Below are 21,738 nucleotides of genomic sequence, written 5' to 3' on the forward strand. Positions count from 1 at the left end.
GAAACAGTAACTTCAACTTTTCATTTGGAAAATATCTAAATTATACAGAGCGAATGAAGACTTAAAAGGATTATTTAAATTAAAGTTATTTACTTGCTGGTTTAAATCACAATTGTGACCAGCACTTTAGCTCATTCTGTCTTACACGTAAACATTAATAGTGACATCCTTTTAGCTTATAAATGAGGCTGAGTTTCCAGTGCAATCAAAAAATAAATAAGATGAAATTTATTTTTAAAAAATCAAAATGAACTCAAAATTGTTGCGTCTTCCTAGCCTTTCACTAGCTATGAAAGAAATCTCTCTCAGGAATTAATTTATGCTAATACTGGAAAATATATGAAGAATAAAAATTATACAGTTAAGTCTATTTTAAAGTTTTAAAAATGAAAATGCTGAAGAAGGGAAAACTAAAGTTTTCAAACATATCTGGGGAAGGCAGAGACACTGGGGTAAGAAAAAAAAAATCTCTGCACAGAATTTGCTTCAGTTGCACAGTATTGAGACTCACACGGGAAGAAGAAAAGATGGGGATTTTAAATACAATTCCCCCACCAAAAAGCTTTATAATCTAGAAACTCATGCATGAGAATTTAAAGTTGCTGCATCTTTTCCTTCTACCGTTTTATAAATCTCTTGGCTCTGATCTCAAAAATACTTCTTGCTTCCTTACAACTTGCAGCATTTTTTTTTTCACTGCAGCTGCAAAATGTATAGCTCTAAAGTCATCGAGGCGCTGCACTTCGAGGGGGAGGAGGGAAGGGGGAAGCTTTTTGCTTTGAAGCCCCGTGCTCCAGAGGATGTCATCCTGCTCGCTCGCCGGCCTATCTCTTAAGCCTGTTAGAGGGTACTAAAAGAACTGTCAAAACTTCCAATACAGTGCGGCAGCACTTACTCCAAATCCCATGAAAGTAACTGGTCTGGTGTGATAAAACGAGCTAGAAACAAAAATGCTCTTAGTTAAATTGAGCTGAGGTTGGTGACGCTTCATGTTGGCCCCTTTCCAGGCCACAAACATACCACCCCTTCCTGCAAGCGCTGTTGATTATAAAGAGGCCTCTTGAATTACCTAGTCTGATCTTCTGGTTTATCAATGCCCAGATCCTCTTACAGTGAGCCCAAAATTTCAGCAGGACCAAAACCTGCATTGTCCTCCTTGGGAGAGGCTGCAGCCGGTGCCTCGGGTGGAAGACAGAGGAAAGTCACATGCTGCTGGTGGGGACTCCTGAAATGACGCCTTCCCTCATGACTGCATGATTCAAAAGACCACTTGTACCTTCTCAGGCTTGAACATTGCCTGGATATCATGGTATCGTTTTCATCAATCTCCTCGTCTCTGCTAGCATCACATGCACATTGTGGTCACCAGCGTGCAAGGTGGTCCCTACAGCACTCAAGAAATGCAAAGAAGCACGTGTAGCAGACGGATAATGACTCGGGGTTAGAAATAAAATACAGCAACAAGAACAAGCAGCATCTAGCAGCAAGATGGGGAAATCCATCACAAGGGAAAAGACACCCAGTGCATGGGTTAAAAAGGTAAAATATTTCCCCTTGCAAACATGTACTTAGAATTGCCCAGCTGGAATGCAGGAGCAGAAGTGCGTGGCCAACTGCAAGCATTTACAAGGCAAAGGGTGAAGCCGCAAAAGTCCCCCAAAATATGTAGCAAACCAGAGGTACCTGCAGCACAACTGACTTCGGATTTTTTTTTATTTTTTTTTTTAGGCCCTTAGGGATATATTTGTGCAAAGATCAAGTTTAGTTCATGTTTTGCCTCCTTTCTCTGCTCAAAACTTACAGCTGCAATGACAGGCGAGAATCAGATGCTTCACTGCATACTTTGTGAATGCAAATTTTAACTCTGGTTTACGTGTCCAGGGTTTGAAAAAAAATAGGCTTCCTTTGCTCCTCACACCTCCCCTTGGCACTTCCAGATTAGATAACGATGTATTATGCTAACAACAGGCTGACTGAAAGGTAAGATGAAGATGCAGCACTCCCTGTGTGTGTAGCACAGAACTCACCACTGCGATGTGACCAGCGCATTTGAGAACTCAAAGCCTCAGTTTCCCATGGAATCACCTTAGGGACTGGAACAAAATGCTCCAGTTTTCAGGCTTTAGGCTTTAAGATTAAGTCACAAGCATTGACATTACCACCCAACCTCACACATCATTAGTGTCAGAGGAGAGCAGAAGTCCTTGGAAAGCCACGGTGGAATCACCACCAGTCTCCTCAAGTAGCACATAGACCTTCCTCGGCCCCAATTAAAAAACAAATGCAATGTTATGATCTCCATGAGCTTCGTGTAGCATACCTCGCTGCTTTCCCCCACTTAAATGTTTATTCATGCCTACACTTTAGGCAGTAGACATGTGGTGTCCCCCGTCACAGACTTCCACTGAGATCAGCAGGCCACACCACAGCACAGTGGGGCTTTGGGTCATAAAGTGAAATCAAATTAGCTAATTAATGAGGCACTTTCTTGTCTTTCGTGGAAATTTAGGAAGCACCTTAACTTTCTGCAAAGCTGGAAGTGTTTTCATAAAATGGATGGTGCTGGTATCCTCATATTAAACAGCACATTGGCTGTAAAACAGAGAAATCAATGCATCTTCCACCTTTTTATAGGGGAAGCAGAAGTCTCTTAAAAGTGTAGTTAGAGTTGTTGTGGGGTGGGGAGGGGGCGGTTTTACCACTGATGTCATTGCCAACATAAGCCTTTTATGGTCCTGACCTAATAGTTGTCTCTCGGCTTCAGAATCAACAAAGAGTGCAGAAAAAAGCCTGCTTCCTCCTTGGGAAATGCTGCATGTTCAGGGAGGAAGCTGTCTTCCTGTTTTCTCCATAATTGTAGCTTTGCATGGTTTTAGCAAGTTCCACAACTTTAAGCCTCTTCCATATGGAACATGTTCCTCTAAACATCTGGCTCCTTTTTTATTGCAGTGATAAAACAGATTTATTTTCTACAAACCGTATAAAATATTACTTTCTCAGTGCATGATCTACTGTGCCTTTAAAAGTAAAAATATACAAAGAGATCAATAGTCTCACATGTTTTTGTTTTACTAGTGACAAAATTCTTTCTAAAGACAACTTGGGGATTAATTCTGAAAGTAGAAAGGAAGAAAGTCTGGACACCTACACTTTATTATCTCTGTGTTTCTCGATGCAAACCAATGATACAAGCACATATTTAAAATTAAATATGAATCCTGCCAAAGTGCATTTCTTAGATCCAGGTCAGATACAAACATGTATCTCCTGTACTGGTTCTTAGCCTACACGTATCTCCTAATAACTATCACTGGAAGGGAACAAAATCCTTTAATTAGTTTAGAAGTCATCTGTCTAATTTGCCTGTATGATATTAGAAAAGAATGGCTCATGCCAAGAAATTCAGAGGGCTATACAGTAACAAAGAGAAGAGCATTCGTTTATTATCTAATGGCAGTCTGGCTGCAATGTCAAATTTCAGTGGGCAGGGCACTCAAGCAATAAACCAGGAAAAAAGCCATTATAAATCAACAGATCTTGTTGGCTTCCCATTCCATTAGCTGTTATTTTTAGATGTACCGCATGCATGGCTAAGCAACAGTGTGGCAGAGTGCTCTTCCAGAAGTTTTCATCTTTTTCCTTCCCCACTATTTCACCTGCTGCTGCCTGAAATGACACGAGAGTTTACTGCATGCAACAAGCCTAAAAATGAACTGTAAACAACATTGTGAAAGACCTGGCCAAGACCAGCTACAGGGATGTATTCCAAAAGTGGGTTCTCGAGAGGAGTGGAAAAAAAATAAATGAGTCATTTTCTAGATGCTTTGACAAATCCTGAACCGAGCAAAGCCTGCCCTGGTGCATCTGTATGGTGCTGCTTGCAGCCTTGCACTGGTGCCATTTCCAGACCTTGGCTGCCCACGAAGCCCCGTGGCCCCTGTAGGAATCTCTGCCTTTGCAAGGAGAAACATTATTATTTTTTTTGCAAATGAAGATGTTTTTTCTGCCATATGTTGTTTTTGAAGGGTGATTGGGGTAGCTGGGAGCTTCTGCATGCTGCTTCATGCAAGACCTAGGGAGTGCAAGAGCTTGGTGCACTCCAGCACCAAGACCAACTATGGGAAATGTTAGGGTTGAGTGGAGAAAGGGTATTTAAATGGTGAGGAAAAGGAGGGTCAGGAAATGGGAAAAGGCTTCCTAAGGCATTCAAAGGGTATGAGGAGTGCTGTTTGGAGGACCTTCCACAGAGCCCAGCACCTGATCACCACAGCTTACCTCAGGACAATGAACCAAATGGCTGTCCTGGTCATGCCTGACCTGCTCCTACAGTCAGGAGGAGCGGGGCTGGGGTGTCCCCCACCAGCAGGACAACACCTGGATGGCACACATGGAGCATCCTGGTACCACCATGGCAGTGCCCTTTTCAGGTCCATCCTCACTGGCATCCACCACCCTCTAGCAGAGAGTTGGCTGCAGTGTGTTGAGGATGGATTTCTGCTGAAATTAAGACTGCATCCTTGAACCTGCACGGGTCAAATTTGCATCTTGTGGGTCTACAGTCAAAGCCAAATCTAGGCCACGTAGACTAGAGGCTGACTGGAAGCTGAAGCAAAATTAGCTGCTGTCTGCTGTTGCTCAACCCGAGAGAGGAGTAGCTGTAACCCTGGACCAGCTGAGGAATGGCCGGGTGGCACCCCTCCTGTCACCATGGCCGACATGAGGCCTGTCCTCACTTCACAAGGAAGTCAGTGCATTTTTAGGGCCTGGTGGTGGCACGACTGCAGTGCTCCTCAGGCTTGTCTGCCCTCACTGCCCTACTGAAGAGAAGGGCCAGGGTAAAGATCTGGCTTTGCTCCTCCTCTGTCTCTCACTAAGAAGGATCCCTGATGACAAATACAGGCCAGAGTCCTGCCCGGAGGGGACAAGGTCTCCCTCATGTGTTCCTGAGCATCAATGAACTCACAGCCTACCTCAATGTAAAGAAGTTTGCTTGTGATTACTTTTGTTTGTGTGTGTGTCTAATAATGTCTGTGTTATGCGGCAGGATAATGTGAAAAGTAATTCACTCGAAGTAAATAACACCTCTTCCTGCTTAAAACGGCGTTTGCTACTTCTTCCACACAACTAGCTTTCTTGCAAAATGAATGTGCACACTTGCATGAAAGACTTACTAAAAACCATTAGGCACCCTCTTACTAAATACACCCATTTTTAAAACTACCTCAAATTTACTTAATTTCCAAGTACATTCCAGGAAGCTGCTGGTGGAAAATAACCAGACACAGACAGACGTCATTACAAAGTTTACACTTATATTTGTCACAAGCACTTTAGATATCAATGCTACTTTGTCAAACGTGCACCCTACCCTCTGATAAAGGTTAATGCAGGATACCCTGAAAAAAACACCTCTCTAAAACTGAATCAACAATGCTTAAAGCCATGTTTCTACGTGAAATAAGCAAATGAGTGAAACCACGCATAAAGTTACTCTCCGAAATATAATATGCTATAATTTGTTTGAATCTGGTCCCAAGCCGCCAAAGGACAGAAACGTGCATAGGAGAGACTGTCTTCAGAGGAAGAGGAGTCTCATCATTGGAAGTTTGCAGGAACAGGCTATACAGGTAGCTGATTCAGAAATTGATGATCCTGCTTTGAGGTAAGACAGGAGAAGTTGGAGCTGGGCCTCTTGAGGTCCTTTCCAACCCTATCTTCTCCGATTGTAGGTGAGCAGCTCTATTTAGGCTGATAAAACCCACATGCCACAGCTCAAGTTAAGCATATGCTTAAGTGTTTTGCCAGCTTAGTGCAGAAATGCAAAGCAGATGCAGTATTGCTCACGGCTCTAGGATATGCACTTTGTTTTTCTAACATACAAACTCTCACACAGCAGGAAGAAGGCACAAGCTAAATCAAGTACGGTAGCTGCTGCTGGGAGAGCGGCTTCCTTGTGCCTGCTGTCCCTTGCTGAAGAGACAAAAGGTAGAGATTTCCATCTGTTGCACAGGGCATACAGTTTTCTCGCAGAGTTAGAAACCTTCCCTGTGATCAGATAGGAATCACCCAGGTTGATGTATGTTTCGGTTTTGACCATACGATTCTAAACCATCAGCTGCACTGGAGAGGACAAAAGCAAGAACGGAAGCAAGATGTTAGCACCCGTGTTCCTGACCCACTCTCAAAGGCAGATGTGCATGCTTCATTTAGTTAACAAGTACAAATTTAACTCCTGAATCTCCCCTTCTTAAACCTGTGAATTTCCTGAAATCACAAAATGTTTCGTACCCAACATGAAGCTTAGATCCCAAGAAAAAACCCAAGTCCTCTTTTTCCTCCCCTTTGTCCTCAAAGCCCAGCACTGCCTTGAGTCCCAGAGTGGTTTATGCACCTCAGAAACAAAACTACATATGTCATCCCAAGCAGAAACCTCAGAAGAAATGACTCAGTTTGATGCTCAGTGAGCCAAGTCATTGGTAGCTGCAACTGCAAAAAACCTAACCTAGTAGATGAAAAGTGATCCTCCTAAACATTAATAGCATTATAATTAAAAACAAACAAAACCACCACCAACAGAACAACAAAGGAATAGCTACCTTTTTGTGTGTAGTTGTCTCACTTTAGGTGAGGCAGTTCCTAACAGCTAGGGACAAGGTCAGTGGCTTTTCCAGTTCTGTCCCAGTTTGCACAGGGTGCCTGTGCACAGGTCTTCTAGTTTCTCAATGCCTCATTTTGCACTTGGGCAAACTTGCTCTTACAGAGGGGCATCACACTGATTAACTCATTAACTGTAGTAGAGAGCTTTGTATTTCTTGGATAAAATGACCTGGGGAAGCGGCAGCATGTGTTTATCGTGTCTGAGTAATGAAGTCAACAGTCCTCAGCTGGTGTCAATGGCAGGGATTAGCTTGTGTATGTAGAGCATCTGTTATATAAACTGGATCTCAGAAGCCTGTAGAGTCAGATGCTATAAATCACTTGACTGTATTTGAGGTGTCTATTTTAATCCGTCTTCAGTGAAATGCAGTTAAGAAACTCAGTTTAGAATGCTGGATCCTGATTCTCTGCTGCAAAGGGAAAGCCAAGTGCCTGTGAAATGAGGCCCTTCCCTTCACTAGTGCTTCATGTCTCCATACCACCAGCAACAGGGAACCGGGTCTTCAAGCCAAGTGAAATGTCTGCCTGAAATCCAGGTTTCTGAATGTCTGGGAGAGTTTGGAAGGACCACATGAGCAAAGGCCCAGCCAGAGAGACATCAGGTTTACCATGTAACCAAAAGGTAGTAGAAGCCTCTTAGTAACTGCACAGAAGTCCATGATGGCCATCCATGACCTGCCACAGGCTCTCCCTGCCCCCGGATATATACACCACAGTTCTGTCTACAACACGGATCTTGGAGGAGGAGAAAGGCCAGTGTCCCCTCAGCAGAGGTGGATGATATGAGTCTCCCTGTGACACTGGGAAGAGCCTCAAGCTTTGAGGCCTTGTGCTCCAAAGAACCCTTGAGAGGTCTACAGAAAAGGTGGCAGTGATGAAGCTTGTGTTAAGCTTTGCTGTTCCTTTTCCTATAGCTAACAGCCCTTCAGGCTGTGTTGGCATCTAGCATGTGATTCAGCCTCCATGCCCCAGAAGTACAGTCCCTTGGTCAGCAGGGAGAGAATCACCTACTGAGGGCAATTCAACTCAACCAAAGGAGAGTGGCCAGGATGGATGCTTTCTGAAGGCATCTGTCTCTTTCTGCTGACCGTAGTGATAGTCTAGATAAGCAGCTGAGACTAAAGGCCCAAGTTTCTAATCACTAAAATATACTGAATCCTTCTTCCCAGGGATGCTGAGGGGAAATATGGCTTTACTGAACTTCACTGAGTTGCAGTGGGCCAGGATTGCTTTCATCCCCATCTGGTGCTCCACACAACATTACAGAGGTAACTCCTCAAGTACAGAGGGCTCTGACTCAAGTCGAGAAAGACACATTCTGTGCTGCTGTGAGCAGGCTTTATAACCGACTGTAGTTTTATCAACTTATTTCCCTAGCAGACCAAAGGTTTTTATTCAAAGTGCTGAATCCCTCCTCAACTTTGCTGTTTTGGCAAGAAAAAATATGCCTTAAAAACAAACAAACAAACAAAAAAAACACTCCAGCATTTTATGAATGTAGGCAAGTAAAAGTATCTTAAAAATAAAGCCTGAAGTCTGGAGGGCAGACTAAGTGCAACATGCTGAAAAGTTTTGTTTTGTTTTGTTTTTCCCTCCATCATTTTACTAGCTAATCTTCCTGGGAACAGACTGATATTTACTCATCCCATGAGAGAGTAGAGTTGTCAGGAATCCAAATGATACGAAGGGATGAGGTTTAAGGCACTCTACTATTAGTCATCAAATGGAGAGAAGTGGCACAGCTCTTTGGTGATGGACTGTGTTTTTCTCCTCATGTAGTTTATATCTGGATTTCTCCACATTAAATAGGGAAATGTTATGATTTGTCTGTGTGGAAAACAAATTACAAGTTCAGAGAATCATCTTGCATCACCAAAGCCTATGGAAAGTCTGTGACTATCATGGTTCTACTCCACCAAGCAAAATGACAATGTTCTATTAGAAAAATAATACATGGAGAAGGTCAAACACCACATTTTCCGTACTAGCTTCCCATAGCTTTCTCATGGCTCCCAGCACTGCTCCATGCTGCACCATGAAGACTCATTAATGTGGATTTTCACTACACTGGGCACCATTGCCCTGTACTCCTCATCAAAGAGAGGAGGTGCTGTGACTTTTTCCACCTCCATATAAACCATGCCCTGCTCTCTCTTCAGTTGGTTGACATGTATGCTAACCTGCTGTTTGTTCTCTAATGTTCACCACCAACAACACACCACACACCACATCCAAACTATTAGTCTTCTAGCTTCCCAAGTAGGGTCTGAATACACATTCATACTGCTTACTGGGAGTGGTGAGATGTGCCAATTAAATGTTTGGGAGAGCTTGAGTTGCCAAGACAGAAAACTGATCTTGGGACATTCTAACAGGTGAACAATCATGTCCTACTGCTTTGGGACATGATTGTGCCACCACCTTTATGGCGCTGGGTCTCTGGCTCTCTGCACCCCATTTGAAAATGAAGGATCGTGGCCGTTCTGCCCCTATGGCATGGAGTTAGGATGATACCTTTGTGACAGAAATAATTGCAGTAAGAAAGATCAATACAGGTATTATCTTACTAAACGCTGCATTCTTCCAACATGCCTCTGATTTATTCTATCCAGTGAGTCAACACAGGCTGCTACACATCCTACAGTCTTGTCCACAGACCTGCAAAGCACTGACAGCATGCAGCCCTTCGGAAACAGCTCAAACAAAAGTAAGGACGTGCCCTGACATGGCATTTTATATCTGAGTATCTCGAAGTATTTGATACCCTTATCCAGGACGTATAGAGCCTTGTTCCATAAATGGCCCCGGGGGAAGTCAAGGAACATGCTGCACACCATGAACGGGTAACGCAGAGTTTGGGTATGCTCTAACCTGCACAGCACACTGAGGTGGGTGAATACAACTCTACCTGCAGATAGGAAAAGACAATGTTTGGTTGGACTAATTGCTCCCAAGACTCCACTGAATGAATTGCCTAGGTCTCCATTGAGTAAAGAAGCAGCTCAGACACTACACTGATGTGTCCACAATCCGGATTCCTACCACATGTGTCAGCTGAGCCATGGTAACTCATTTTGCACATAGTGGAAGCCTGCAGCAAGGTAATTTGTCCTACTTCAGCCTGTAATTAAGAGGGGTTGAAATAAGTCTCAGTACTTTATGTTGGCCCCAGGCTGAGTGTGTATGCACATGGAGAACTCCGCTAAGGTGCAGTTGCTTTGGTCATGGTAGTTTGGGCCTATGACCACAGAAGAGACATCTTTCCAATGGGATACAAGTGGAACCTGCCATGCATAATGGGTGAAGTTTTTGCCTAAGTGTTATAGAAAATAAATGGGACTCACATTCGTGCATTTCTTACTCACCAAGATTTATCCTGGTTATTACCATTTCACTGCCTTCCGCAGAATTATTATTAATTCACCTTAGCATATGTCAGAGAAAAATCAGGACTGCTGTCTTCCCCTGATAGTTCTCAGCTACTAAATCATTGGGTTTTAAACTCAGAAAGGTAAGAGGCAGAGAAAATAACCCCTCTGTGAAGAATAATCTTCTCGAGGATACCCGTATTTCATAATCCTATTGTATTTGTAAGTGAACCTTCAGTAAATCAACTTAAAGCACCCATTTACATCATGAATGCAGTCCCATCTGAGAGACAGAGGTCTGTACAGAGCCTGTGACAACTCAGGCAGCTCAATCAGTCTTAGCACTGCTCTTGTTGCATGTATATATGCTGCTCTTCCATACATCTTTGGTAAAGTTAAAGAGTGTTTTTGGACATGCATATATGGCTGCGTGAAGCGAGGCGACTCCAAACAGGGTGGATGGCAGCCAGCTCTAGCGCAGAATTATGCTTCAGCTAACGCGTCCTGCTGATCTGCTGACAGCATGGAGGAAATAAACAGGAGGTGAAAAGGAGAAGACCCACAGAGCAAGGAGGTGTTGGAGAAGGAATCCAACCTCTGAGACTGTGCTTGCAGTTGCAATGAGCCCCTACTCCATCCTCCAGCCACACAAACCACCTGGACAGAGCACATTGGGTCCTGCAGACCTGTGTTTGTGTAGTGCTCTTGGAGAGGCTGATACCAAGATGCTGCAGGACATGCAGAATATGGATATGCAGAACACAAGAATATGTGCAGGGAAGGCAGTGTGCAACTTTGCATAGCACAGCTGGGGAGACCCAGCTAGGAACTGAGCTCACCACCAGCCCTGTATTCTAATCCCACCTTAAGCCAGCTGGGATATACAGTGTCTCCTCAAATGTTTGACTGCTTTTCAAGAAGCCCAAAGCCCTATCATCACTCCCAGCAGGTCACTTCTGCAGTTTCCAGCCAAGAGGGCTGACCTGCGGACAGAAGTTGCACTGCTTCAGCTAAGGAGGCAACACAGATAATTGGCCCATGCACTACCGGAGGGTATGACCCCTTAGCCAAGTTGGTTAAGCCAGGACGTAGGTGCCAGCAGGCAGTCTGTGTCACTTCACAACCTGATCACATGAAAAGTGGCTGAAGGTTGGAGAACGCTTAGCACGGGGCAGGACACTCAGAGCTAAAGTAGTTTAATGGACCCTGGGAAATGGCTTGCCATGAATTAAACCAGGCTAAGCTCCACACACAAAATCAACCCAAGTGTTTTTTTCTGGGCAGGAGACAAAGGGGAAAAAACTCCCAGAACCCTGAAAATCACAAGGCCTACCCCGCTCCCAACTCAAGCTACAGCCTCCTTCCCACATTCATGCACACACTGACACCCAGATCCTTGAGGTAGGTGATGGAGAGGAGGCCCATGCCAAGCTCAGCACCAGGTTGTCACCTTGTTAACCTCACACAGGAAAGCCAACTCAGTAAGTGTGGCTGCCAAAACTGCACAGGGCTCGTGAGACCACACCGCAGTGTGACCATCTTCTTCTCGGCACCCTTGGCATTGCAGACCACGCTGCCCAACACAATCCTTTACACCCTACAGTCACTCCAGGGATGCGTTTCACACCACTGTGCCATGGAAGACAACAAAGAGCTGCTAACATGGAGCATGCTGTGGTGGTGCTTAGCACTGCCTTCCCCAGCATCTGTATCTTTTTTCCTTCCACTTGTCAAGGCAGCCAGTTTGGCCTCACAGTCACAACATCACACTCATGTCAGGCATCAAGTTATCCTTAAAGTCTTCTGTCATGGCCACCACTTGTCCCACCATGCAACGTGGCGTCCATGTGGACATCAACAAGTGCTCGGAGCAGGTTTCTCTGCACAGTGTGGCTGTCACACAGCTGCAGAGAATGACATTCTGTGGTCCCTTGCAGGGAAGCAGTGCTATTCCAAATGAAACGAAAACTCCAAACCAAATGAAACTAAAAAGTCTTTTTTTTTTTTCCTAAGTAAACCGCAAACTGGAAACTCATATTGTCATTTTAAAAAGTGCTGACTGCTTCTCGAGCAGGTACCAAAAACGTTTACCCTCCGGTAATTCAGATCATCCCGACTGCAAAGTACCACAGCCCAGCTTGAATCCATTCTCAAGGTCAGCTCCTTCCCTTCAGCACTTTGCTGCTTGGGGCAGATACAGCACCACCTTACAGTCCTTCAAACTCCCCTGACAGGCCCCTAAAATTTCAGAGCCATCCGAATGCAAAGTGAAGGCAAACATTTCCCCACGCCAGCATCTGGCTCTTGAGCACGGTGCTGAATAGGGCAGAGCCAGCGAGCTGTGCCGCCGTGACGGTGACACTGCTGGTCACAGCATGGCCACCCCACCATCTCCCAGGATGGTCACACACCAGCAATCCTGGCCTTACGGGAAGCCCATGTCCAGCTGTGGAGGTGACATCCCTCGGAGCAGGCCGCGGGGACATGCAAGCTCCCACGGCCCGGCGCTGCCACCACCGGTCACTGCGAGCGGCCGGAGGCAGCTGGCATTGTGAGCACTGTCAGTGCTGCAGCCGGTGCCAGGGCCTCTCGTTTTGATTTACGTTTCCTACATCCTTTCTGAGAAAACTCAATTGTCTGTTTAATCCCTGAGCACTGGAGCAAAAGCATTCAGCTGCGGAACCCAGTATAGCAGGCGCAAATTTGATACCCATTAAAGTCGAGGAGTTACCAGGCATAAAAACCCATATGGGGACAGTGTAATCCCTGGTGTAATCCCATTCATTTTAGTGTCCCAGTGATGAATCTGACACAGCAATCGGGATTTCCATCTCATACCAGCTTTCCACACCCACCTAGCATGTTCAGTAGAAACAATCTCAGCATACATTTGTACAGGTGTGGGCAGAATTAGGTTCATTCTGCTGGTGGCTTCTGATGCATGTACCAGTGAGGAGCAGGGGCACCACAGCTTTCCTCTCTATATACAATATTTGCCATAGCAAATAGATTTCCTTACAACCAGGCTGTGATGAGGGCTGGGTTTAGGGGCAGGCAAAAAGGGCAACAGCACGAAATGCCACACTGCAGCAGGATCCCATTAGGCTCGGCAAAAACAACACGTGTCAGCCTTGGTGCAGGAGTCGAGCCCTGCTCTGCAAAGAGCAGAGATGTGCTCCGAGGGACTGTCACACAGAAAGTCCAGAGATGGCAACATATTAAGCTGCCCTGACGGTTTGTAATATGCTTACCACCGGGCGCAGCTGAGCCCACATCTCTCTTGTGAAGTTTTATTGTCCGGATCACGAATTACACATCGGGATGTATGAAAGTTACAAGCATTATACCCTCACTTTGTAGCCCTGGCACTAATGTATGCATCTGGGTTTAAAGCACTTTCTTGCAAGTCAAAACCCAGCCCTGCTACGAATTGGTGTAATTCAATACTTCCTTTGAAAACCTCCCATAGGAAGATTAGAACAATCTCCGTGATTACACTCTATCTGGGGTCCACAGATGCCAGTAATCTATGGAAATTGTGAACTCAAAGGATTTATGTCTAAATGTGATTTAAAATCCACTACCAAATCTCCATCGTAGCGTTGTGGCGCGTGTATGGTTTTATTTTCTATTTTTTTACAATTTCTTCCTCCCTCCTCTCTCTCTCCTGTTCTCCCCCTCTCCGTACAGACTGAATTTCCACCTGAATTTCCAACAGGCTGTGATTCCTGCCTTGAGGACGACCCCGCAGCGTGCCTCCCCGGTGCTCCCGCTGCCCGTGGCGTGCGCCGTCCTCCACAGTAGTCCCGGCACTTGCCCCAGACAGAGGCTCTCTGCTCCGCAGCCTGTCTGCAGCCGTGTCCGTGATGAAAGGCAGCTGTGGACGGCTCTGGTTTGTTCTGTTTAAAGGCCTATCGCGGGCTCCCACATGAATGGGAATGCAAAGAAAAGTCACAAATCAAACCTGAACCGTGCAGTCCACTTAGGCGACCGCTATTTGCGCCACATGTTCTGCAGGTTTGTTTCATCGGAATAGTAAATTGGCCTAAAATTAGGGCCAGATTTTTGAAGGCAGCACCAAAGACGTGTCCTCTGAGTGCGCAGGCATGTGAACTCCTGAAGGGACGGGTCGCTCCCAAGCTGCATGTGCAAAGGGGAAATGGATGCACGTATACAGGACATGGGGACGGGCACATCTGTTAACAGGGAACTGCTCAGTGCCTCTTTTTTGGGACTCTGACCTGGACATCAGCTCTTCCCCATGTGGAAGCAGTTTTCGCTTCTGAACGCTGGGCCCTCCACACGCAGAGCCTCAAATATTTAGGTGGACGCACATCCACAAATCTCCAGGATAAGCTTCTCAATTACAGGGTTTTCAAACAACAACAACAATAACCTTGTCTTCCAGGCCTGTTCAAATAAACTGCTGCAGATTAAAGGCCTGAGTTTTTGTCAAGTTTAAACAAATACACAGAGCACCAGAGCTCTGCAGTATCGCAGGGCCGTGACAGCCGGCTCCCAGCAGCTACCAAGGCGCACCGGTGGGATTTCTTGCCCGTGAGCTCCCCTCTCCCAAGCTTGGAAGATGCAGATCCTGCGGGCCCTTAATCCAAACCAGGGTTTTGGTTTCACAGCTCTGGAACAAGGAGGTTTTTGCTTACCCCCAAACCTGGCTTCAATTTTATCTCATTTCCATAAATAGCACTAGGAACCTTTGGCAATGTTTTGCCACATTTTCCAGTGGAGGACAAGCAAAAACTCAAGGCCAAGGCTATATAAGGGTATCTGAACAGTGTTTCTGCTGCCTTTTTACACCTAAGAGCCTCCCAAGTCTCCTACCCAGGTGTTTTGTCCTCCTCCGCTTTTCAGTCCATATTTTCGAGCTGTCGTTCCCTTGCGTTTCACCTCATTTCCTCCCAGTTTCCACCTCCATTTTGTCACTTAATCACGCGGGCCTGCGTAGCCTCTCATTTGCCTGTGGTAAATCTGGCATCTTTATTAAATCCAGACTGCTCCACTCTGGGGGCACATTTACAGGTAAATCTCCTTATAGGCAGCCACCTCTGACTCAGTAGTACATTTAATCCTGCAGCTGTCAAGCGGAAGGTGATCAATCATCCACCTCTGATCAAATAAACCCTGCCTCCCTCGGTTCAGTGCCGGCGCTCCTCCCGCGTTACCCGGTGGTGCCGCGGCGGCCACGGGACCTTCTCAGGGCTCCCTCTCCAGCAATATCCTAACTCCCGCTTGTTTACTTTGTGCTGAATCAGGGCCTAAAGAATGCGATTTTTTTAATTATTTTTTTTCTTCCTGGGGCTGGAAGAAGGAAAAAAAAAAAGAAAAAGGAAGCTTTGATCAAAAGCCTGCTGTGGATCTAGGAAAGGGTTACAGGCAGCCTGTCTGCCCGGCAAGGCAGTGAATCAGTAGGGCTGGCTGGGCAGCCCCTGCCTGCACACAAAGCCCCATTGAAGCGGGGCAGGAGCAGGGCAGAGCGGTGCACAGGGCGGCTGTAACTCCACAAGCCCGCTCCTTTCAGCGCAACGAGCTAGCAAGGCCACTGGCAGCTCCCGCCGAGTTCGCAGGCTCTGCGAGCCAACTGCTCTCTATTTGTTCCTTTTTCTTAAAACAACAACGCACACAGGGAAAATAAATACCAAAAGCCCCTGGTATGCGTGTAGCATTAAGCTGCAAGAGCCACTGCTTCAGTCCAAGGGTTTTAAAATCTATGGTTTCTTCCACCGCGCCGATTTGGCCGTGTTGCACCTGCAAAGTATTTTTTATTCCGGCATCCTTCTTAAACACAGATGTACATGCTGCGCCGGGAGCTGTCTGAAGTGCTCCGTGTTGACTTAACTCTTTCCCTCTGGACCCCGTCGACTTCAATAAGATCGCTTACACCAGGGCTGAATGCTTTGAAAGCCCCCGCTCTCAGGTGTGTGACCCACGAGCTCCAACTCCTGCGCCTAAATTTCATCCACCTACATCTACCCCTTGACTTCCCCAGACTTCAGTACGGCTGCTCAGTACCTACAAAAGTCAGGCCGCTTGTTTTGAAGTGCTCAGACATGGATTTAGGCCCTAGATGCTCAAAAGCTACAGCTTAAATTTAGACATCTGCATCTGTACCACTGGCAGAGCGCTTTTATTTTTGGAAGCACTGAGTCCCGGCAGCTCCCATTAATTTCAGTATGAGCTGCTGGGAGCTCCGAGTCTTGGAAACCTCTTCTGGGGAAGCTGTGCTAACATTAGGCTCCTGTTTTCAGCAGCGTTGTCTTAAAAAGAAATGACACAAAAATCAGGAGGAAGGAAAATGTTTGTTTGGCCTTCCTATTTAACAACATCTTCCCGTGAGCAATGGAGCTGGTAAACTCTGGTGCCTGAGGGCTGCTTGTTCTGTGTCCTCAAAACCCCACCGCCTACCAGCAGCCTGCTGAGCTCTCTCCTGTGCTCCCATCCTGTTTGCTGGGACAAATCGCAGCGGCCAGAGCCAGCATGCTGGCTGGGCAGTTGTCTGCTGCTGTTGAAAACTATGTGACAGCTACCTTTCCTCCACCGCCAGTCTGATTTCCTCCTCCTTCCTCTAACCAGGCTGATTTTCATGGAAACTGCGGGATCTTATGAAGAACTTTACGCCTCTATTGAATCTGGTTGAAGATTTGCACAGAAGTTATAATGGACAAGAAACATGACTAGATAGGATTTGTTTCCTTAGGAACCCAAGCTATCAGGGAAAACAAATCAGATGCTTGTGGATATCTGAAAAAAATCAGGCTAGAGAATTGAGTTATAACCCTCTCATCCTCTACCCCCCACCCCCAAATCTACAAGATGAAGCCAAAAAAACTTCAAAGGCCATGAGACCTAAAGGCAATTAGGAGTTTAAATGCAGGCACAGACCTGAAAAAAAAGAATACAATAGACAATATGTGGCATTTTCTTCCATTTTAACCTATCCCCGTGTGAGGCAGGAGAGCAGCAGTGCGGGTAGCTCCTCTAGCTGGGAAGCACACAGCTCCCATGAAGCGTACAATTCAAGTAAGTGTTACGTTCAGGTAAATCCCCGAACAACACGGAGAAGTGTCTGTAGCTAGAAAATCAATAATTCATGCCAAGCCTAGGATCCCTGCCTCGTGTGCCGCAGAAGCTGCAGAGCGTTCAGTGCCGGGGGAAGAAACGGCATAGCAGGAGTTTTTGCAGATGACATTTGCCATGCTTTTAAAACAGTTATAAATACAACCCCAAAAGCCATACATTCCGTCTGTGTTCACAGCTGAAGGCGACACCAGTAAGCCAGTATCCTCTCCCATCAGATAGGCAAAAACGTCAAGGGAGAACACGAGCATTTTCTAGAAAGTAAGAAAGTGAGGAAGAGAAATCCACGGCAAAAGCAGCTCAAATATTTCTTTAAAAGGATACGCCGAAAACAAAGCCTGCCAGAGCAGTGGAACTAGGATGGAAAAATATAGGAAATAACCCATCTCAGGGCGGGAAGAAGAGCTGCCAGGCTGAGTCAGTGGCCTTGTACTGCTCTTTGAATCGTGATCACTCTGGTTGTGGTCTCCGGGACCAATTTTTGGAACAGACACCCCAACTTGCAAGCAGGGAGATTTATTCTCTTCCCCCTTTTATCTGCCACAGAAGAAGAAACTGTTGCTATAAAATTTTGCCACTCCATCTTCTGAACAAGATATAAACAGAAGTTGTATACGCCAGACATAGCGGCTCAGCTGCCCTCGCTGGCAGGAAATAGCATTAGCAGCTTTGGCTGCAGATAGCATTGCGATACGCAGTTAGCATATCTCGGGGGACAGTGGTGCCAAGATACTCAGAGGGGGAACACAACACGAGTCCTAGAACGGGCTGGGAGAACATGAGGGAGTTTCATCAACTCCATAGCTGGCTCCTCAATTTATTTATTTTTTTTTTTTTCCTACAAGAATTGAGAGGAAAATCCCCAAATGCCAGTTTTGTAAAGCAGTGATCTCACTGTCTTTCATGTGATGTTTCCAAAACATGCTGCTATGGCTGACCTGGTGCTGGTTGTCCCCACGCCCTAGGAGGTGCCTTCACCTCCTGCATCTGCTCACAGGGCTGGACATCCTCCCAGGCTTCAAGGCTTGCCCAAACCTTTCATCCTGCCTAACAAGCTGGTAGGATGAAGCAAAGGGAGCTTGGCTCTTCTGGCTCCCAGTAGCCAAAGGTTACTCGTCACCCAAGAGGGACCCATCTTCCCCATCTGCAGGAAGCCAGGAAACCCCCATGCAGCACCAACGCCTTTCTTTCTCTTCTCTTGTATTTGTAATCAAGGAATCCAGTGCGAAAACTGATAAGGAAACCACAGCAGATCTATATCCTCAGTTTCAGTAGCCAGCCACATGTTAACACCTCTTTAGGTTAACAAATGTCACTCGAAACCTGGCAAGAACACATTTTTTTGCCGCCTCTCCAGGATGTGGTGGGGAACACGACTCAGTGGGAGTCCTGCCCCACTGGGTTTTCATACCTGCCTGTGTTTGTTCAGTTTGCTGTCAGCATGGGCTGTGCTCCAATCTCATGTGATCCACTGGATTACTGAGATCTGTTCAAAGAAGATAACTGAAGGAACAGGCACCAGAAAGAAACTCTAGCTATGGCTTTGGACTAAGCTAAATTCTGGGTACTGAAGTCTCACGAAGTGATAAAAGGGCTGCATGGCAATAATAAATGGCGCTGAATTTAGAGAGTGAACCAAAGATTTTGTCTCTTTTAGGTTTTGTAGGCTGTCCTCAAAAATGCTTAATGTCGGGTTAACAAAGAGCACTGTAATACAGACCGATCCTTTCTCTAGCTGAGGGCCTGCATCCTGCCATCATGATTCATTCCTTATTCATACGGCGAAAAAAAAACAACACAACATTGGTTTCAGGAGGAGATATTTCAGATCAAGGACTGAAGCATTTGTGCCTAGGTTTTCAGTCCATGTATTTTACACGCTTCTGAACACCAACAACAATGCTGTGACTCTGTAGGGATACATGCATTTAAACCAGCATCAAAACTCTTTTATGGCCAAGATTTAAAATGTTGAATGCATTAGAAAAGAGAAACATTTGCACTGTGTTTCTTATTGTTGGTTGCCTTTCTGTAAGTGCTTTCAACACCACCAAATTAGTCCAGAAGTGGTTAAAAGCAGCTAAAAGGAGCTTTGGAGGACTCGGTGTCAGCTGGCATTCTAATGAGAATTAGACAATCGGAAATAGACAGCTCCGAGGCCAAACAATTAGCCAGACAATTAAAAGGCTCTACTGTACAGGGCTTTATGTGGGGTAGGATAATGCAGACGCAATATTTGTGCTAATAAGGTAGACGGATAAGAATGAAGTTAATTTCCCTTCTCAGCAGCAAAATGAACAGATCGCTCCATTTTAGTCAAGCCCAAAAGGACATATTATTTTTTTTTCCCCTGATCAGAAAACGACAAAAAGAAAGAAATAGTCTGTAGCTATGGAAATAAAGCTGGATATTCAACTGGTGTGGAGTTTGCAGAGGTCCAGCCCCGTAGAGCCATGCTCTACTCTGGCTGCAGCTCTGTCTTCTGCCTTCTGCCGATGCCACTCTCACTTGTGTCGTGAGTAAATTCCCCCGTTCCCATTCCAGATTTTTCTGTATGTACAGAATAAGACCTTTACATCAATCTACCTGAATATTTTGGTCATATGTTGCTTGCTACAGACCAGAGGTATGCCAATTTCACGTGGGCAGGGAGTTTTGTATGAACACAAACTGCCACTGCACCAAAAAACGCAGGTAAGTTTTGGCATTTGAAGGAAGTGCAGGGTTTGGCACAACACTGGCTGTGGAGGATGAGCCTCACCCTGGGAAAAAAACCCTTCCTGCCCGTGGTGTGCCGCTGGGAAGGCAGAACACAAAGCTCCACAAGGGCTGCGGGCTGCTGGCTGTGGAGCACTGTGCCACTGCCGCTGGGGCTGGACATATGGAAACTTTCAGACTGAGCCATTTGTTTCGGAGGTCACGGTGACCCAGAAGCATGCCCAGCTCTAGGAGGCTTGTCCTTCCCCTTTATTCTGAAATTCCACAGCTCTCAAACCCTACAGCACAGCGATGACATACAGAGAGATAACCAAAGACCCGAGCCCCTCTACCACCCATGGCACAGTTTGGTGTGAGGGCTGGGGAGGCTGGGTCGTGGCGAAGATGTGCCTAGGAGCCCCATGCAACAACAAAAAAAAAGCAGCCACACATCCACACAGACCCATAGGGCCATTTGAGGTTTCTGTTTCCCTCTGCTCTCCTCCCTGCTCCCTCAGAAGGCACGGGGTGCTGCCAGAGCCTGCTGTCAGCCTCTGCATTAGGTCGCTGGCTTCTGTGGTGTACCAGCAGCAATGTGCTGCTGTTTAGCAGGCAGCACCACCAAAGCAGTGAAAAGGAGCTATTTCTGTTTGGTGTCTTCTTGCAGCTAGAGAAGACCAGAAGCAGTTGTCGTACACGGGATAATTGAATCCCCGGGCAAACGAGCCCTTTGGAAAATGAGCTGCCGGTCCGTCCTACAGCAGGGCACACTGCTGTTTTGCTGCTGTGATGGTAGGGTTTTTGTAGCTTAGAGGTTTACCACACACACCCAGGATAGGCAAGACGTGGTCGGCTTTTCACGCCGCCCCTCCCTCTCCTCCCTCTCCCAAAAGACATCCGAATGGACACACGATGATACCCGGACTCAGAGGCAAATGTAGTTACAGCGTACCGGCACGGCTCAGCTTAGTCTCTAATTACCACATTATGGCTTCAGCCAAGCCGTTTCTCCAATAATGCCCAGATGTACCAATTACTTTCCCTCTATAATGAAAACAGATGAGAAAAAGGTGACGAGCTGTTTGTGTAGCAGAGGGAGGGAAACAAAAATTTGTCTCATCAGGAAAGGGCCCCGGCCAAAATCCTGGATTGGAACAGCACGGGGAATGAGCCTTACCAGGGCTCTCTGGCAGCTCTGATGCAGGTCACAGAGCCAACTATCGCTTTAATATATTTAATACAGGCCTCTGTGTGTGTTATGAACCAAAATCTCCTCTTGGCCACTGAAAACTGGAAGCATGTGTCTGAGGGTGCCTTCCCACCTCGCTAACCCCGCACTGTGAACTCCAGCCAAGTGCCTTCCTTTCCTGGCCCACCCCAGCCCCATGCTGAGCTCTGTTGGGGGACCAGATGTGTGATAGAGCCCTCACCCCTTCCCTACCTCATTTCTAATAATCCTTTTTATGTGCCTGCTCCCCCTTCTGAGCAGGCACAGGCTGAGGATCTCCATGGTGCGAGGCTCGGTTGCATTTTCCCCAGGCACACTGACACAGAGACCAGGGCAGGGACATAAAACACAACCAGCCATCGTCACAGGAGGCAAGAAAAGCATATCCAGCCCCTTGTTAAGTCACACCAGCACCTTGGATCTCCTGCACCTGGGGCTGAGGCATCCCTCTGTATGACTGGAAATCACATTTTTGACTAAAAACCTTTTCCCAGTGACGGCTGTACCAACACCTGTACAAATTGCAGGCAAGCAATTTTGTCCAAAAATTCCAGACGGTACCAAAAACTCTGGAAAACAAGGAGCATCTTCCCCCATATTGAAATCATTTTGCATTCCCAAACAGAAAGAGGGGAAGTTTTGCTAGGCTAACATAACCAATGCTCACAGTGATATTCGTACTGTTGCCCATAAACC

The 21,738-nt window shown here is 46.3% G+C and overlaps 1 protein-coding gene and 1 long non-coding RNA gene across 2 annotated transcripts in view; both read right to left on the reverse strand.

Annotated features, from left to right (window-relative positions):
- Positions 1-21,738, reverse strand: part of MAML2 (mastermind like transcriptional coactivator 2) — a 208,686-nt gene that overhangs the window by 126,185 nt on the left and 60,763 nt on the right. The window lies entirely within an intron of this gene.
- LOC311427124 lies at positions 5,293-6,825 on the reverse strand. The gene is made up of 2 exons (XR_014687215.1): positions 6,597-6,825; positions 5,293-6,120 (listed from the first exon to the last, which is right to left on the reverse strand). It is a non-coding gene; the product is annotated as an uncharacterized lncRNA (long non-coding RNA).

This window comes from Aythya ferina (genome assembly GCF_964211825.1).
Source record: "Aythya ferina genome assembly, chromosome: 1".
Classification (NCBI taxonomy): Eukaryota; Metazoa; Chordata; class Aves; order Anseriformes; family Anatidae; genus Aythya; species Aythya ferina.